This window comes from Pongo pygmaeus, chromosome 2, assembly GCF_028885625.2.
Source record: "Pongo pygmaeus isolate AG05252 chromosome 2, NHGRI_mPonPyg2-v2.0_pri, whole genome shotgun sequence".
Classification (NCBI taxonomy): domain Eukaryota; kingdom Metazoa; phylum Chordata; class Mammalia; order Primates; family Hominidae; genus Pongo; species Pongo pygmaeus.
The window spans coordinates 180,074,439-180,091,834 of record NC_085930.1 but is presented as its reverse complement, the minus strand read 5'-3'; the positions used below and the strand labels follow the sequence as shown (position 1 = coordinate 180,091,834).

Sequence of the window (17,396 nt, the reverse complement as noted above, 5' to 3'; positions counted from 1 at the left end):
CTAAGTATCCTTTAAGGTCCCTTCCAATTCTGAGAATGATGGCTCTGAGACTCAGGTTTGAGCCTGGCTGGCTTGAATAGATGGCACCGGCCTTCACCGGAAAAAGAGAAGTGACTTTAAGAGGAAGATAAGGAAGTCAGTTGTGAGTTTAAATAAGCCAAAGAAACTGCCCCTTCAAAACTGGCAAACCCACTGGACGTGGTGGCAGGTGCCTGTGGTCCCAGCTACTTGGGAGGCTGAGGCAAGAGGATTCCTTAAGCCTCGGAGGTTAAGGCTGCAGTGAGTCATGATCATGCCACTGCACTCCAGCCTGGGTGACAGAGTGAGACCCTGCCCCTCCACCAAAACAAAGGTAAAGTTATGTAAAAGTGAAGAGCTGAAACATTTTCTTAAAGAAACAAAAACTCCTCAGCATATTATAATGACAGCCTATACAATGCCACTTCCAATTTTCCTCTGCAAATTTCTACATAGTTCCTAGGTATTATAGTAGTCTGACCTTAGAAATAATCCAACTTGAATAATAACCTCTAAGAATAAACTGTTCAGTTAGATAAAACAGATATCTCAAAGGATATGAAAATACCATGTATGAAGAGTCAGTCACTCCCTGTGACCAAATGCGCACTGCAACAGTGGCAGTAGGCCCCTGCCAGGCTCCATTCCCAGCCTCAATGTACTGTTGACCTCTACTGATTATCCCTGTGACCTTCACCAAGCTGTCTCATTCGGCTGTCATTCTTTTCTGCTATCCAAGAGATTCATGAATTGTAAATCAATTTAAAACTGATCAGCGCATATCAACTCCTACTTAAAGTCTGTTTCAAAGCATAGTTGTTTTTCATTAGTCCAAAATATGTCAAAAACATTTTACACTAGGAAACCCCTGGTGAAAAATCTCACTCAATAACAAGCATATTTATTCCACTTACACCTTGGAAGCAAGCTTAACAAAAATGTAGCATGGTTCCTTTTGTCTTCTTTTCAATGTCTCTTCATTGCAGGAAGAATATTTTGAGGGGTCTCTGGTAGAAGGCTGGTTTTGATTGCAGTGTCAGAATCTAAATTTTATCATAAATATTGATAGATTCAAGAGTAGCAAAGGAGAGGGGTCTCCAATTATCTATTATACAGCCAAATTTAATCTGAGGGTGTGGGAATATTAATTCCTTTGTGGAATTCAATGCAAGATAATATGCTCACGTTCTGATGCAAATCTGTAATTTGAAGTTGGGTTTGTCAATAACAGTGCCTCTGTAGTACAAAATCAAAGTTTAATGTGCCTTTGTTCATGTGCTTTCCTAATGCATTTCAGAGTCCACTTGTGGCACAGATAAGCTCCGAAATTTGCAGTTGTGGATTTTATCCAGGGGACTCTCTGCCAAGTGTGGTTATTTTAACTTATGAAAATCACTCCACCTCATAGAGAATTTTTAGGGCAGTAAAACTAGTCTACATGATACTATACGAGTGAATACCTGTCATTATACATTTGTCCAAATCTATAGAATATACAATATCAAAAGCAAGCCTTAATGTAAGCTATGGACTTTGGATAACAATAATGTGTCAATGTAGGCTCACGGATTGTAGCAAATCCACCATTCTGGTGGGAAATGCTGATAATGGGGGAAGCTGTGCATGTGTGAGGGGGAGGTAAATGAGAACGCTCTGTACCTTTCTCTCAGTTTTGGTGCGAACCTAAAACTGCCCTAAAAATAGTCTGTTAAAAACAATTGCCCCTCCTGAGGCAGTTTGTTTCTCTTAAGTAGCTCTAAATGTTGGAAACTACTTCATTAAATCAACCCAAAATCTGCCTCACTGAAAATTTCTTCCATTTTTCAGGTGGGAACACCTTCCAGGTAAAAGCTAGAGGAGCCCAATTTCAGCTTAGCATAACGAATTTCTAACAATCCAAATGTTTCAATGGACAATAAGTTCCCTGTCAACATGAGCACTGCATGAATTAAGCATATACTATGTGCCAGGCACTCTTTTAAATGTTTTACCTGTAATGAATTTTCTATCACAATAGCACCTTTATGTGGGTACTATTATTATCCCTTTATTGGACAGGTATAGTGCAAGCATTCCTGACATTTCTGTCAGGATGATTTTCCCTTTTCTCAGTCTTCCAAATGTTTATTCAATCTCCTGAGAAGGCTAGTAGCTATAGAGAACACAGTTCTGGAGCCAGAGAGACCAGGGTTTCAATCTTGCCCTCACCACACTGACCAGCTTTGGAAACTTGTGTGTGTTCTCCATGATTTTTTTTCCTCATCTGTAAATCATACACTAAAATGTAAAGCACATGACACATTGACATTTTAATAAATATTCACTCATCTCTAGTTTCCCTCCCTAAGAAAGATGGAGTCCTTTGAGTAATGAACACAAATTATTCTGGTCACTGATGAGCACTCTTCTACTTTGAAAAATGCTGTAGCATTAATGTGTGTAGCTGCCCTAAGAGCTAATTATCCACTGGAGAGACTGGAGAGATTCCACCTCTGAGCTGTACAAAGTTGACGGCAGATACCACTGTGGTAAAGGCAGCCCATGAGACCCTAACAGAGCAATCAACCTGCCTCCCTTCCACTATCTTCTCTCTCCACAGGCAACAGCTGATGGACAGGCTTTCTTGGGTGTCTGACGCTTCTTTCAATCTGATCTTACAATGTGCTTCCTCCATACTGCTTCCCTTACCCTTGTCCAGTTAGTTCCCCAGAGCCTATAGGCCTGCCATCTTGGGGCCGGGGCAAAGTAACCTGCATCCTCCACACATGCCCACCACTTAGCTCACCTGGGAGCCTTTTAACAAAGCTTACAGGCCATTTGAATTTGTATATTCAATGGTGACATTCAGGGGATAAATTCTAGCCTTGTCATTTACACTAAGGAGAGAGTAAGTGGCAGTTCCTGCTTGTGTGGTTGACTGTCTGCTGTGTGCAAAATATCTATAGCTCCTACTGCCCAAATTACTGATTACTGCTTACCGCAGACAGCAGTGGCATGGCTTGGACAGCGCCAGGCCACTGAGGGTTGCTGCATACCAAGTGGCCTCTCTACCACTCTCATTTCCTAATTGTCAATGCCAACTACAGCCAAAGTACCACTTAGCTGAAGGCACCAGCATCTTTTATTTTGGCGTAGCTGCTTCAGCTAGTGCTTGGCCTAGTGCTTCAGCACTAATCTGTCATTCATTTAAGATAGTGGTTCACAACCCTGTCTGTATATTAAAATCACCTGTGAAGTTAAAAAAAAAAAATTACCCGGGCCTGCTGCATCCCCCAGGTATTCTGGTTTATTTGTTCTGGGATGAGACTAGTCATAGTCTTATTTTCAAAGCTCTTCAGGTGAACCTAATGTACAGGCTGGATCCAGAACCCCCAATTTAAGAACTCTGAAAGGGTATACACCAAAATATTCATACTGGGTCTATCTGGGTGATAGAATTACATATAAATTCTACTTTTTTGTTATTCTTGTTTTATCTTTAAAAGCATGCAAGTGTTTAAGTTGCATATGAAAAAGGCTTTTTTCAGAAAAGTAACCCTCAAATTAACATAAAATTAAATTTCTATTTTAATTAAATATTCCCAATTTGAAATAAAGTTGGGGTGAACCGTGTAAGTAATAATAAATATTTCTCTTAAAAAATAAATGGGATTAATGCAAACAACATGTACTCCAAATGCGGGAGACTTTAACATTCTATCATGATTTCAAGAGTTAGAGTCCTCCCTATCCACAAACAGCTCTATCAGGGTCAGAAACACTTTTCCCTACCCTTTTCACTTATCCATATCAGAGACAATGACTCATCCTCTTATACACATCTGGGCCCCCTTGGGATCCATCTCAGCATAGACAGGAAAGATATAAAAGACCCCATTCTGAAAAAGATTGAGCTTAAAATCTATCACATAAGATGCATATGCTAGTGGATTGATTTGACTTACATAGATCTGGGACATATATGCCTGCCAATTATAGGTACTGGAGTTCTCTAAAGGCCCCTACCAGGGGAAAACACTCCTTGGTGAGCTGTGTATACTGAGTATTTAGGGAGATTTTATGTAAATTGGTAAAATTTTAGTTTCTTTAACAACAAAATGTCTCTCACCTGCTTTCCTTCTCGCTGGGCAACTTCCTCTTCATTAAAATCGACATCATCACTTATTATCCCATACAAATGTGCTTGTTCAGCTCCCACAATAAAATGTCTGGCCCAAAATGCCAATAGAGCTAAAGCTGAGAAACCCTAGCTTATGTATATATGACCTCATTCATATTTTCTGAGGGCTACTTTACTCACTTGTAACATGGGAATAAAAATACCTTCAAGGTATTTTCTGACCCTTGAAAACATAAATGATTTACTCAAGATTACCTATCTAATAAACAATAATACTAAATATTGGACCCAGATTTCTAAATGCAGTTACCTTTCTATTTCATTACAATCTTGGTATCTACTAGATTCTTATGGCTCTCCTACTTGTATTCCTGCCTCCCTCCTTTCCTGAGCATGGTAACCCCACTCTTCAACCCTCATTTTTTTCTACCTGGCTTTCTTACCTTTTCTGACCTCCAATACTGTCTTCTCTTGGGTTATCATTTGGCCTTCTTATCCTCTGGTTCTATGTTAGGCCCAAGTAACGATGTTAGAGCCTGAAATTCCTTCCTTCATTAATGAACGTACACAATGGAATAACATTAGGAAAATAATTTCTCTCCTAAATATTTTTATTGTTTGCTTAATATAGGTGCTCAGAGTTAAAACTTAGGGGGAAAAAAGATAGCAAGAGAGAACATTTAAATCAGTCAATCTCCAAATCCAGAAATATATCTATGCCATCAATTTTAGTATTTTCTCTATGCAAATCTTTTCTTCTATTAAAAAGCATTATGTCAACAACATGGTGTATTTTTTTCCTGTAATAACATTGGGGGCCTCTTTCTATGCCACTAAATATTGTTTTCAAGCACCATTTTTAATAGCTCCATAGTAATTCATTGTATGGATATATTAGAATGTCTTTAACCAACTTTGTATTGTTGGTTAGGCTGCTTCTAATTTTTAGCTTTTATAAACATATTTTGTAACGTATGCGAAATATTCTTAAAGCAAATCTTTGATCATTCTTTTCATGTTTTTACCTAGAAGAATATATAGATCGAATGACATGCAAGAATTTAAGGGTTTTGACAGAGTCAAATTGAAAGCAAATTTTACTTCAAATTGATGATTTTTTTTTTTGGTAGGTGGGGCCACTAAGCCATGAACATCCTTTATCCAGGTTCGTTTCTCACTATGGTGGTCTCTCATTGCTTATCTGTGAAATGAACAGCCAGAGTAAGGCTGGCAATTGGTGGTAATTAGTCAGCACTTTTACCACTACCATAAACTACTTTTGAATAACTTTGAAATTCAATTCCACTGACCTTTAGTAAATGCCGCATCGTATTAAACACAATCCAAAGACTATAAACATAAACTGCCTACCTTGGAAGTGTTTATAATTTAGTGTACACACGTTATTATGTAATACAAAAAGTTATCAGTTTGGTAAGAAAATTTAAAAGTGCTGTAGAAAGAGGAATATTTCTGGGTAAGGTGTTTGGGGAAATTGTCATGAGGGAAATGATGTTTAATTCAAGCTTCGATGATGGGCAGTGTCAGATTTTGAACTGGCAATACGCAGAAGGGCATTGGGAGTATGGAGACACACAAAGCAGAATAGTCAGTGGCAAGAAAGTGTATGACATTTATTTGAAAAAAAAAAAAAAAAGGACAGCAGTCAATGTTTCTCCTGAGTAGGGTTAATGCAAGGCAATAATAATAGATACACTGGGAAAAGAAGATTGGTATCAAACTGTAAATTCTTTGCTGAGGAGTGGAAACTATTTGGAGGGGAATAGGGAGCTGATGAAGGGGAGAGAAATGCTGCACGAAGGTTACTCTGTGAGCAATGAGGATCACAGTGGCATCTGGTGTTGGGAATTATCACAGTAGCTCTTTTGTGAGAAGAAAATAAGGGCCTGGAAATGAGAAAGGTTGAAGACAAGGAAACTGACAGAAAACGTATAGCTGAACCTCTTCAAATTGTGTAAAATATAATAATGCAAGCAAGAGTAAAATTGGCAAATTTAAAAAGCTTGATTGATAGTCTATGTTCCTCCCACCCAAATTTTTCCTAAAATAATATGCAACTGTCAGCAGATTGTTTGCTGTTAACTACATTTGAAAAGCTTTAGCACCACCTGGTGATGAAAACTCAGATTGACTCCAACAACCCTAAATTCCATCTTTTTTTCTGCCAAGTTTTTATTTTGAAAAAATTTCAAACATACATAAAATTTGAAAGAATACTGTAACAACACCCTTACACCTTCACCATATTTACCAGTTGTTATGTTTTGCCACATTTGCTTTAGTTCTTCCTCTATGTGTTAAACCATCTGAAAGTGAACTACAGACACTAAAACAATTCAAAAACTGTCAGCATAAACTTCCTAAAAGGATAACCTCTGCATAACGACAATACCATCTCCTTACCTGAAAAATTAATAATTTTACACCATCATCTAATATGCAATCTATATTCAAATCTTCCAAGTTTTCATCAAAAAAATGTTTTTAAGTTTGCATGTTTAGGCTAGAATGTAATCAAGGCTTATGCTTTGCATTTGGTTGACATGTTTCAGGGGTCTCTTTTAATCTAGAGCAATCCTCATTTTTTATTTTGGCCTTCCATGGAGGCCTTTGCTGACTGTCTTATCCAAGATCCACCCTACCCCCAATGCTTTTCTATCTTTGCTTTTCTGCCCCCATTTTACTTAACATTTATTGACACTTAGCATTTAACGGCTTTCCCTCTTCCTTTTTTTTTCTTGCCTGTCTCTTCCCACTGAAGTATCAGCTCCATGAGAAGAAGGATTTTGTTTGTTTTGTTCACTGCCCACTGCTCCATCCTCAGTACCCAGAACAGTGCCTGGCATACAGAAAGTGCTCAGTAAATACTATCTGTTGAAGGAAAGCATTGACCTTTGGGAGTTTGATTATCAAATGTCTTGAGGTAATATTATTTGGGTTAAATCTGCTTGTTATTCCATAACCTTCTTGTACTTGAATATTGATATCTTTCTCTAGGTTTGGAAAGTTCTGTTATTATCTCTTCATATAAACTTTGTATCCTGGACTCTCACTCTAATTCCTTTTTAAGGCCAATTACTCTTAGATTTGCCCTTTAGAGGCTATTTTCTAGATCTTGTGGGCATTTTTTCTATTTTTTTTTTTTTTTTTGAGATGGAGTCTCACTCTGTCGCCTAGGCTGGAGTGCAATGCGGCGATTTCGGCCCACTACAACCTCCGGCCCCCCGGTTTCAAGCAATTCTCCTGCCTCAGCCTCCCAAGTAGCTGGGATTATAGGCGCCTGCCACTGCACTTGGCTAATTTTTGTATTTTTAGTAGAGACGTGGTTTCACCATCTTGGCCAGGCTGGTCTTGAACTCCTGACCTCGTGATCCACCCACCTCAGCCTCCCAAAGTCCTGGGATTACAGGAATGAGCCACCGCGCCCGGCCAAGTAGACATGTTTCATTCCATTTTATTCCTTTTTGTCTCCTCTGCCTGCATATTTTTAAGCAGACTCTCTTCATGGTCACTAATGATTTCTTCCACTTAATCCACTTTGCTGTTGAGAGAATCTGAAGCTTTCTTCCATTTATCAATTGTGTTTTTTAGCTTTGGGATTTTTACTTGATTTTTAACAATTATTTCAATCTTTTTGTTACATTTATCTGATGGGATTCTAAATTTCTTCTCTGTGTTATCTTGAATTTCATTGTCTTTTAAAACACCTATTTTTAAATCTCTGTCTGAGAGGTTACATATCTCTGTCTCTCTGGGATTTGCCCTTAGTCCCTTATTTAGTCCATTTGGTGTGGTCATGCTTCCTGGATGTTTCTGATGCTTGTGAATGTTTGCTGGTGTCTGGGTATTGAAGAGTTAGGTATTTATTCCAATCTTTGCATTCTGGGCTTGTTTACACCTGTCCTTGAGAAAGCTTTCCAAGTATCCAAAGGGAATTGAGGGTGTACAGCAAATCACCATGGCCACATGTCTACCTATGTAACATACCCGCATATTCTGCATCTGTATCCCAGAACTTAAAGTAAAAAAATTTTTTTAATTATGTAAATGTGTTTAAGAAAACTACCTAAAGCCAGGGAAAGAACCATCTGAAAGGATAAAGGACATAATGTGTAGAACTCACACAGGCCTGGGAACAGTGACTGTTCCCACCAGCCAGCTGTAAGAATCTCATAAATCAGGGGCATTGAGTAGAGTATTCAGGAAGGCATTATCTCAGCACTGGGAAATATTTAGCTCTAGACTGAGTGCTGCTCTGGACCCACCTGAAAAACCATAAGAGCAAGACCTAAAAAAATCAAAATGTTTCCAAGTAACTTGATTGCATCTGAGAACAACGCTCAAGAAAATTTATAGGAATACAAAAATACCCAGCACTCAACAAGTTAAAGTTAATAATGTCTGACATCTCACCAAAGATCACCAGTCATGGAAAGGAAAAGGAAAACACAACACATAAAGAGAAGACTAATCAACAAATAGAAATCAACTCAGAACTGACAAAGATGTTATAATTAGCAGAGAAAGACATTAAAACAGTTTTTACATATGTTCACAAGGTTGAGACCTAGAAATATAAAAGAGATTCAAATGAAACACAATAACTAAGATAAAATATACAGTGGATGGGATTAATGACAGATTGGACATTGAAGAACTTTAGTGAATTTGAAGGAATAGCAATAGAAACTATCCAAAATAAAATACATGGAGAAAAAAGAACATATTTTAAAAAGAAAAAAAATTAGTGAGTAGTACAACTTCAAGCAGCCTCATGTACGGGCAATTGGAGTTCACAAATCAGGGAGGCTATAGAAAAAAATGACTGAGGAAATAAAGGCAAAAAACTTTTCAAACGTAATAAAACCATAAACCCACAAATTCAGAAAATTCAATGAATCCTAGACATAAGGAACATGAAGAAAACTATACCAAGGGTATATTATAATCAAATTGCACAATTGTGGTAATAAAGAGAAAATCCTAAAAGCAGCAAATGGAAAAAACATGATTCACACAGAGAAACAAAGATAAGAATAACATCAGATTTTTAGTTAGAAACAAGGTGAGTCGGTAAAGCAACATCATAAAGGATTGAAATATAAAAACTCTCAACCAGAATTCTATACCTGGTGTATCAGTTTCCTAGGGCTGCCATAGCAGAGTAACACAAACTGGGTGGTTTAAAACAACAGAAATGTATTTTCTCACAGTTCTGCAGGCCAGATTCCAAAATCAAGTCTGAAATAGAGGTGATGACGGAGTCATGCTCCTTCTGAAGCTCTAAGGAAGAATCTTTTATCTTCCCAGATTTGTAGTGGATGCAGACAGATTACACATAACTCTAATCTCTGCTATTATCTTCACAAAGCCATCTTCTGTCTCCCTACTTTGTGTGTGTGTGTGAGTGTGTGAGAGAAAGAGAGTGAGTGTTTGTGTCTCCGAATCTCTCTCTCCTTATAAGGCCACCAGTTATTGGATTTAAAGCACGTCTAATTAATATGACTTCATCTTAATTTGATTAAATCTGTAAAGACCCTATTTCCAAATAAGGCTACAGTCACAGGTGCTAGGGCTTAGGACATTCACACATCTTTTGTAGGGACACAACTCAATACACACCACCTGACAAAAATATCTTTTGAAAATGAAGATAAAGATTTTTTTAAAGGTACAAAACTAAAAGAATCTGTCACAGCAGACCTGCACTATAAGAAATGTTCTGTATTAAATAATGTCCTTTAGTCGGAGAGACCATCACACCAGATAGAAATCTGGATGTATATAAGGAAAGGAAGAACACAGAAATAGTAACTACATGGATAAATAAGGCCAATTCTTTTTTTAACTATTATTTAAATCTCTTTAAAGGTATGAAAATCATAACAATTATTGTATTGTTTATAATATATATTCAAGTAGAATCTTTGAAAAAATAGCAGGTCAGGAAGGGAAGTATCCCAGTATAAGATTCACGTATTTATATATTATATATACATATAACATATTTTTACCTTGAAAAGTAAAAGATGTGTAGTATAAATCCTTAAACAATCCCTAAATTAATAAACAAGGGTTATGGCTAATAAGCAAACAAAGGAGATTAATGGGATAATTTTTTAAATACTTGATTAATCCAAAAAAGTCCACAACAAAAGATAACTATCTCATTTACATGATAATGGCATTAATCCATTCATAAGAGCAGAACCATCATGATCTCATCACCTCTTAAAGGCTCCACCTCTTTATACTGTTACAGTGGCAATTAGGTTTGCAACACATAAATTTTAGGGAACATATTCAAACCATCACTTTAGGGAAATGGTAATCAAAACTACAATGATACGTCACTTCACACCCATTAGGATGGCTATTATTTAAAAAAGAAAAAAACAGAAAAATAACAAATATTGGCAAAGACGTGGAGAAATTGGAACTCTTCTGCACTGCTGGTAGAAATGTAAAATGGTGCAGTGACTGTGGAAAACGCTATGTCAATTCCTCAAAAAATTAAATATAGAATTATTATATGATCCAGCAATTTCACTTGTGTGCATATACCCAAAAGAAGTGAAAGCAGGGCCTTGAACAGATATTTGTATATCCATGTTCATACCAGCATTATTAACAACAGCCAAAAGGTGGAAGCAATTAGAGTGTCCATTAATGTGTGGACAGATAAACAGAATGTGGTACATACAAAGAAATATTGTTCAGTCTTAAAAAGAAAGGAAATTAGGCCAGGCGTGGTGGCTCACGCCTGTAATCCCAGAACTTTGGGAGGCCGAGGCAGGCGGATCACGAGGTCAGGAGATCGAGACCATCCTGGCTAACATGGTGAAACCCTGTCTCTACTAAAAAAATACAAAAAAATAGCCGGGTGTGGTGGCGGGCACCTGTAGTCCCAGCTACTCAGGAGGCTGAGGCAGGAGAATGGCGTGAACCCGAGAGGCGGAGCTTGCAGTGAGCCGAGATCGCACCACTGCACTCCAGCCTGGGTGACAGAGCGAGACTTTGTCTCCAAAAAAAAAAAGGAAGGAAATTTTGACACATGCTACAATATGAATGAACCTTGAGGGTACTATGCTAAGCAAAATAAGCCAGATGCAAAAGTAAAAATATATGATTCCATTTACATGAGGTTCTAGAATAACTTACATTTTGTTAAATTCACAGAGACAGAAAAGCAGAATAGAATGATAGTTACCAGGAGCTTTAGGGAGTGGAGAATGGGAAGTTAATGTTTACTCAGTACAGAATTTCTATTGGGAAAGAAAAAAAGTTCTAGAGATGGATGGTGATGATGATTGCACAACAATGTGAATGTACTTAGTGATACAGAACTGTATACTTTAAAATGGTACATTTTTATGTTATGTATATTTTACCATAATAAAAAAGCAAGGTTCACCTATATGCTGCCTACAAGAAATACACTTTAAACAAAAAGACACAAGAAGGTAAAAAGTAAAAGAATGTAAATACCTATACACACTATATTAGTCTATTCTCACACTGCTCTAAAGAAATACCTGAGTCAAAAGCAATTCAACAAAAGCAAAAATTGACAAATGGTACAGCAAAAGAAACTATATGAGTGAACAGACAACCTACAGAATGGGAGAAAACTTTTGCAATCTATTCATCTGGCAAAGGTCTAATATCCAGAATTAAGGAACTTAAATTTACAAAAAAAAAAAAAAAGGATTAAAAAGTGGGCAAAGGACATGAACAGACACCTCTCAAAGGAAGTCATACATGCCACCAACAAACAGGAAAAAAAGCTCAACATCACTGATAATGAGAAAAATGCAAATCAATACCACAATGAGATACCATCTCACACCAGTCAGAGTGGCTGTTATTAAAAAGACATAAAACAACAGATGCTGGCGAGGTTGCCAAGAACAAGAAATGCTTTTACACTGTTGGTAGAAATGTAAATTAGTTTAACCATGGTGAAGACAGTGTGGCCATTCCTCAAAGACCTACAGGCAGAAATACCATTTGACCCAGCAATCCCATTACTGGGCATATACCCAAAGAAACATAAATATTTCTATTATAGGGACACATGCTCAAATATGTTCATTGCAGCATGATTCACAATAGCAAAGACATGGAATCAATGTAAATATCCATCAACAATAGACTGGATAAAGAAAATGTGGTATATATACACCATGTAATACCATGAAGTCATAAAAAGGAATGACATCATGTCCTTTGCAGGGACATGAATGGAGTTGGAAGCCATTATCTTCAGCAAACTAATGCAGGAACAGAAAACCAAACACCACATGTTCTCACTTATAAGTAGGAGCTGAATGATGAGAACACATGGACACATGGAGGGGGACAACACACACTGGGGCCTGTTGGAGGAGGGTGGTGGGGTGAGGGAGAGCATCAGGAAGCATAGCTAATGGATGATGGGCTTAATACCTAGGTGATGGGATGATTTGTGCAGCAAACCATCATGGCACATGTTTACCTATGTAACAAATCTGCACATCCTGCACATGTACCCCTGAACTTAAAATAAAAGTTGAAGAAAACAAAAAAGAAATACCTGAGACTGGGTAACTTATAAGAAGAGAGGTTTCACTGGTTCATTGTTCTGCAGGCTGTACAGGAAGCATGGTGGCATCTGCTTCTGGGGAAGCCTCAGGGAGCTTTTATGCATGGCAGAAGGCAAAGTAGGAACAGGCACTTCAGGAACAAGAGAGAGGATGGGGAGGTGCCACACATTTTCAAATGATCAGATCTTGGGAGAACTCAGCACCAACAGACGATACTAAACCACTCATGAGAAATCCACCTCCATGATCCAATCACCTCCCACCAGGCTCACCTCCGACATTCAGGATTACATTTCAACATAAGATTTGGGCAGGGACACACATCCGAACTATCTCTCTCTCTCTCTCACACACACACACACACATACACACACACACCGTGCTACCACCAGTAAGAAGAAAGTGGCAGTGGCTATATTAATGTCAGAAAAAAATATAGTTTAGAGCAAAAAAGATTAAAAAGGACGTTTCATAATGACAAGAAGGTAAATTAATGAGAAATATGTAACAATCATAAATATTTAAGCACCTAATAACAAGTGACTTTCAAAATACATGAAGCCAAAACTGATAGTAATGTGAAGAGAAATAGATAAATCCATAATTATGGTTGGAGATTTCAATATCTTCTCAAAAACTAATAGAACAAGTATAAAACTCAATAACGATAGAGTAGACTAGGAAAATACTATCAATCAACTCAAGTTGATTGATATTTATAGAACACCATGCCCAATAATGTCAGAATATATATTTTTCTCAAAATCCTATGAAACATTTGCCAAGATAGACCATATTCTAAGCCATGAGATAGATTTTAATAAATCAAAAAGGATTCAAGTTATACAAAATATGTTATCTGACCACAATGAAATTTTTAAAAATCAGTAACGGAAATACCCTTAGAAAATTCCCAAATCATTGAAAGCTACTTTAAAACACTAAATAACTCATGAATCAAAAAAGTAAATAAAAATGGAAATTTGAAAGTATTTTGAACTAAAGATGAAAACACAACATATCAGATGTCATTAAACCAATACTTAACAGGAAATTTGTAGCACTCAATCCAGATATGAAAAAATAAAGGAAGGTTTTCAAATAAATGAATTTCAGCTTCTACCTTAAGAAACTAGCAGCAAAAGAGCAAATAAAACCAAAGTATGCAGGAAAAATGATATAATAAAAGTCAAAGTGGAAATTAAAGAAATAAAAAACAGAAAAGTAGAGAAAACTGACGAAACCAAAAAACACAGTTCTTTGAAATCAATAAAGCCTGTAGGCAGACAGATCAGAAAAAAAGACACAAATTACCAACATCAGAAATGAAAGAGGTGACATCACTACAGATTCTACAAATATTAAAAGAATAATATGGGAGAAAAGGAAGGGTGAGACTACAAACTAGCAAGGATGGGGTGAGGGTGGGGAGGGGAGGGTAGGGAAGTGGGGAAGAGAAGCGATCACAAGAGAAAAAAATGCAACCTCTCAAAATAAAAGGCAAAGATTGCATTAGGAGTGAATAGCACTGCAGAAATAGATGGCAGCTTCGTTTGACTGAAACAAAACAAAAGGGCCACTGGATGTCTGCCTTCTTGGGGGGTGAGCCAGACACTGACAAACAGCCCCAACTGTGTTTGGGGGAGGGTTTCGCCTCCAGTTTTGCCCGGCAGTAGCAGCATGGATGTGCTGGCTAGTTATAGTATACTCCAGGAGCTACAACTTGTCCACGACACCGGCTACTTCTCAGCTTTGCTATCCCTGGAGACCTGGCAGCAGGAATAAGTAAATGGAAAAAAGGAAGTCCAGAAGACTTATTTCCAGGATATCCTGGAAGATATTTACTTGTGGGAGTGGAGACCCCTGAGGGAAACACAGGATAAAAGAAAGGGTCCCCTAAGGAGAATAGAGACTGAGAGAAGAGGGAATATTCCAGAGGAGACATGCCTTGAATTGGAATGCTACCTACAGACGGAGCCCAGGAGGATCTCGGAGACCTTTGTTGAGGACTTGGCCTGTTTGCTCCACGCTTCTCCTCCCCGGTGCATTGAGGAAAGCTTCCGTCGCTTAGACCTCCTGCTGCTCCCCGTGGAAGTGGCCATCTGTGAGAAGAGCTCAGCAGTAGACATCTTGCTCTCTTGGGGCAAGTTGCTATCTGAGACCTGCCTCAGCCTCCAGCCGCCAACTCTTCTCTAGACAGCTACACAGCTGTCAACCAGGTCCAGCTCAACACAATGACCTCATTAATGCCCCCATTGTCCCCTGAGCTCAGCCGCCATCTGGTCAAAACCTCACAAACTCTCTCTGCCGTGGATGGCACAGTGACGTCGAAACTAGTGGCCAAGGCGGCTGCTCTCATCTCCATAAAGGGGAAGGGGTCACAACAGCTTCAGCAGCCGTGATGGTGCCAGGGCCGTTAAGAGTGGACAGAGTGACAGTGACCAAGGAGGGCTAGGGGCTGAAGCATGTCCTGAAAACAAGAAGAGGGTTCACTGCTGTCAGTTTAACGGGTGCCAGGAAGTTTATACAAAAAGCTCCCACGTAAAGGCCCATCAGAGGACTCACACAGGTGAGAAGCCTTACAGGTACTCATGGGAGGGATGCTAGTGGCGTTTTGCATGAAGCGATGAGATCACGAGGCACTACGGGAAACACACAGGTGCAAACCTCTTCAAATGCAACCACTGCGACAGGTGTTTTTCCAGGTCTGACCATCTTGCCCTCCCTATGAAGAGACATATCTAAAAAACAGGCCAGAGTTGCGGTGGCCATCAGCCAGTGTCTTAAGGAAATACCATGAGGCAGGGGGCTGGACTTCAGGTGGAGAACCACTGCCTCTCAGAAGAAAGTTCTCACTTATAAACCTCTATACACACATACACACACTCACATACAGACCCACACACATACACACTGTCATGCACTCAACTGTATTTAAAATATATATGTCTATTCTTTATGCCTTGCCCTAGCCAGATGGAAGATGAAGAAGGAAACCAGGTGAACTCAGCAAGGCAGACTGGCTGCTTACTTCAGCACTATTCGAATTATTTCCTGCTGTTGCCAATGGAAATCAAAGTAAATGAATGTGACGTCTCTGCAGGTGGACGGCAGTCTGAGTGGCTTATTTCACTTGCTTCTTAGTGCAACTTGATAGGAGAATTCAGCATCTTAAAGTTGTATATGTGTAGCACTAAAGTTTGTTTTTAAATAGTTGGGGGAAAATGACCTAGAAAACCAAATTGCAATTTGGTAGCCAAAATTAACTCTTGATTTATTTGTCCTTTGTGTGTGAAAAGTCCTACTATTCCATGGGTCAGACTTCCTCACAGAACTGTTGAGTGGTTTTGGTTCTTCTTAGTACTATTGAGATTTTTCGCGTCAATCCCAAAGGCTTTAGCGGCGGCAGACTCTGGAATAACATCTTACACCTTTCTGGCCTGCATTTCTGTAGACTTCACTCTCAAGGGAGGAGTTTTCTTCTCTTACTTTTTGACTCTTACACACCATATGCACTAGGGATTCTGGAAACTTCTAGCATGACTGCAAAGTGGCCAAGAGAATAAAGTCCTTGATGATAAATCACAGTATATCCCTTGAGCCTCACCTTATTGCCAGTGCTAGATTTTCTATTTTTAATCTCTCCATTTTTGCTAATGAAAACTTGAAAAGCTTATTTTGAAGCTTAAGTGTTTTACCTTTTCTCCATGGACTAACCCTCTCCAGGACTCTCTCGGTACCTGGATGTTCAGCTCTCAAAATAGCCAATCACAGTTCTCTCATCCTCCTCGAGGCATAATGACCTCAGCTCATAGTGATCAACCGTTGTGCTGGGTGTCATTGCTACCCCATCACCAGTTAAAGCATAGATGTCGCTAGTCTCAGAGGGCAGCTGTGTATTTAACTCTGGTTTATGATGTGACAAAAAGCCAAAAATATCACTCTTTCCAGGAGTGGGGAAAACTGAGGATGCCTCCCAAGTCTAGTGGCTTCACAAAACATCATCGTACCTTCTCTCTCATGCCCACTGAGCTCCTATTCCTCCACTTGTTACAACACACAATTTAAAATGTCATTGTGAGAGTGAAGGGTTGACATTCAAGAAAAAGGTTGAGGTGTTTATCTCATGGGCTTTCTAAAAGGAGAGACACGTTTCTTTCTTTCTTTTTTTTATTTATTTATTTATTTTTTTTTGGCTAGGCCCACCATGATTTGTGACCTAGAATCCTCAGGATTAACAGAGGCCCCACATTTACTCTGCAAGCTGACTCCGAAGGAGTCTATAGTCCTTACTTTTCATACCACACACACACATCCAATACTGGTCTCTATCTACCCGTATTCCTAGCTAGCTGGTACTGGCCTCAACTCCAAAGACTGCCTTTAGGACCATCAAATGGCCTACGCAAGCAAGTAAGGTGGTTATTAGGACAGATTGTATATTTTGTATATTCTGGGACCATCCCTTCAAGACATGTCTATAAAATAAAAATGGCGCTTGGTCCACACACAGTTGCTGCTCCCTCCTACCAGCTGGCTCCCCTCCTGCCCTCCTTTGACTGTTTGACTCACTGACTGTTAAAATGCCACCCCATACATATTTGTGATGCAAAACTGAAGTCAAAAGGAAATAATAATATAAGAACTACAAA

General features: G+C 38.7%; 1 pseudogene; it reads left to right on the top strand.

Annotated features, from left to right (window-relative positions):
• The first annotated feature begins 14,424 nt into the window (after positions 1-14,424).
• On the top strand, positions 14,425-15,489 carry LOC129032475 (Krueppel-like factor 7; annotated as a pseudogene).
• Positions 15,490-17,396: the final 1,907 nt, after the last annotated feature.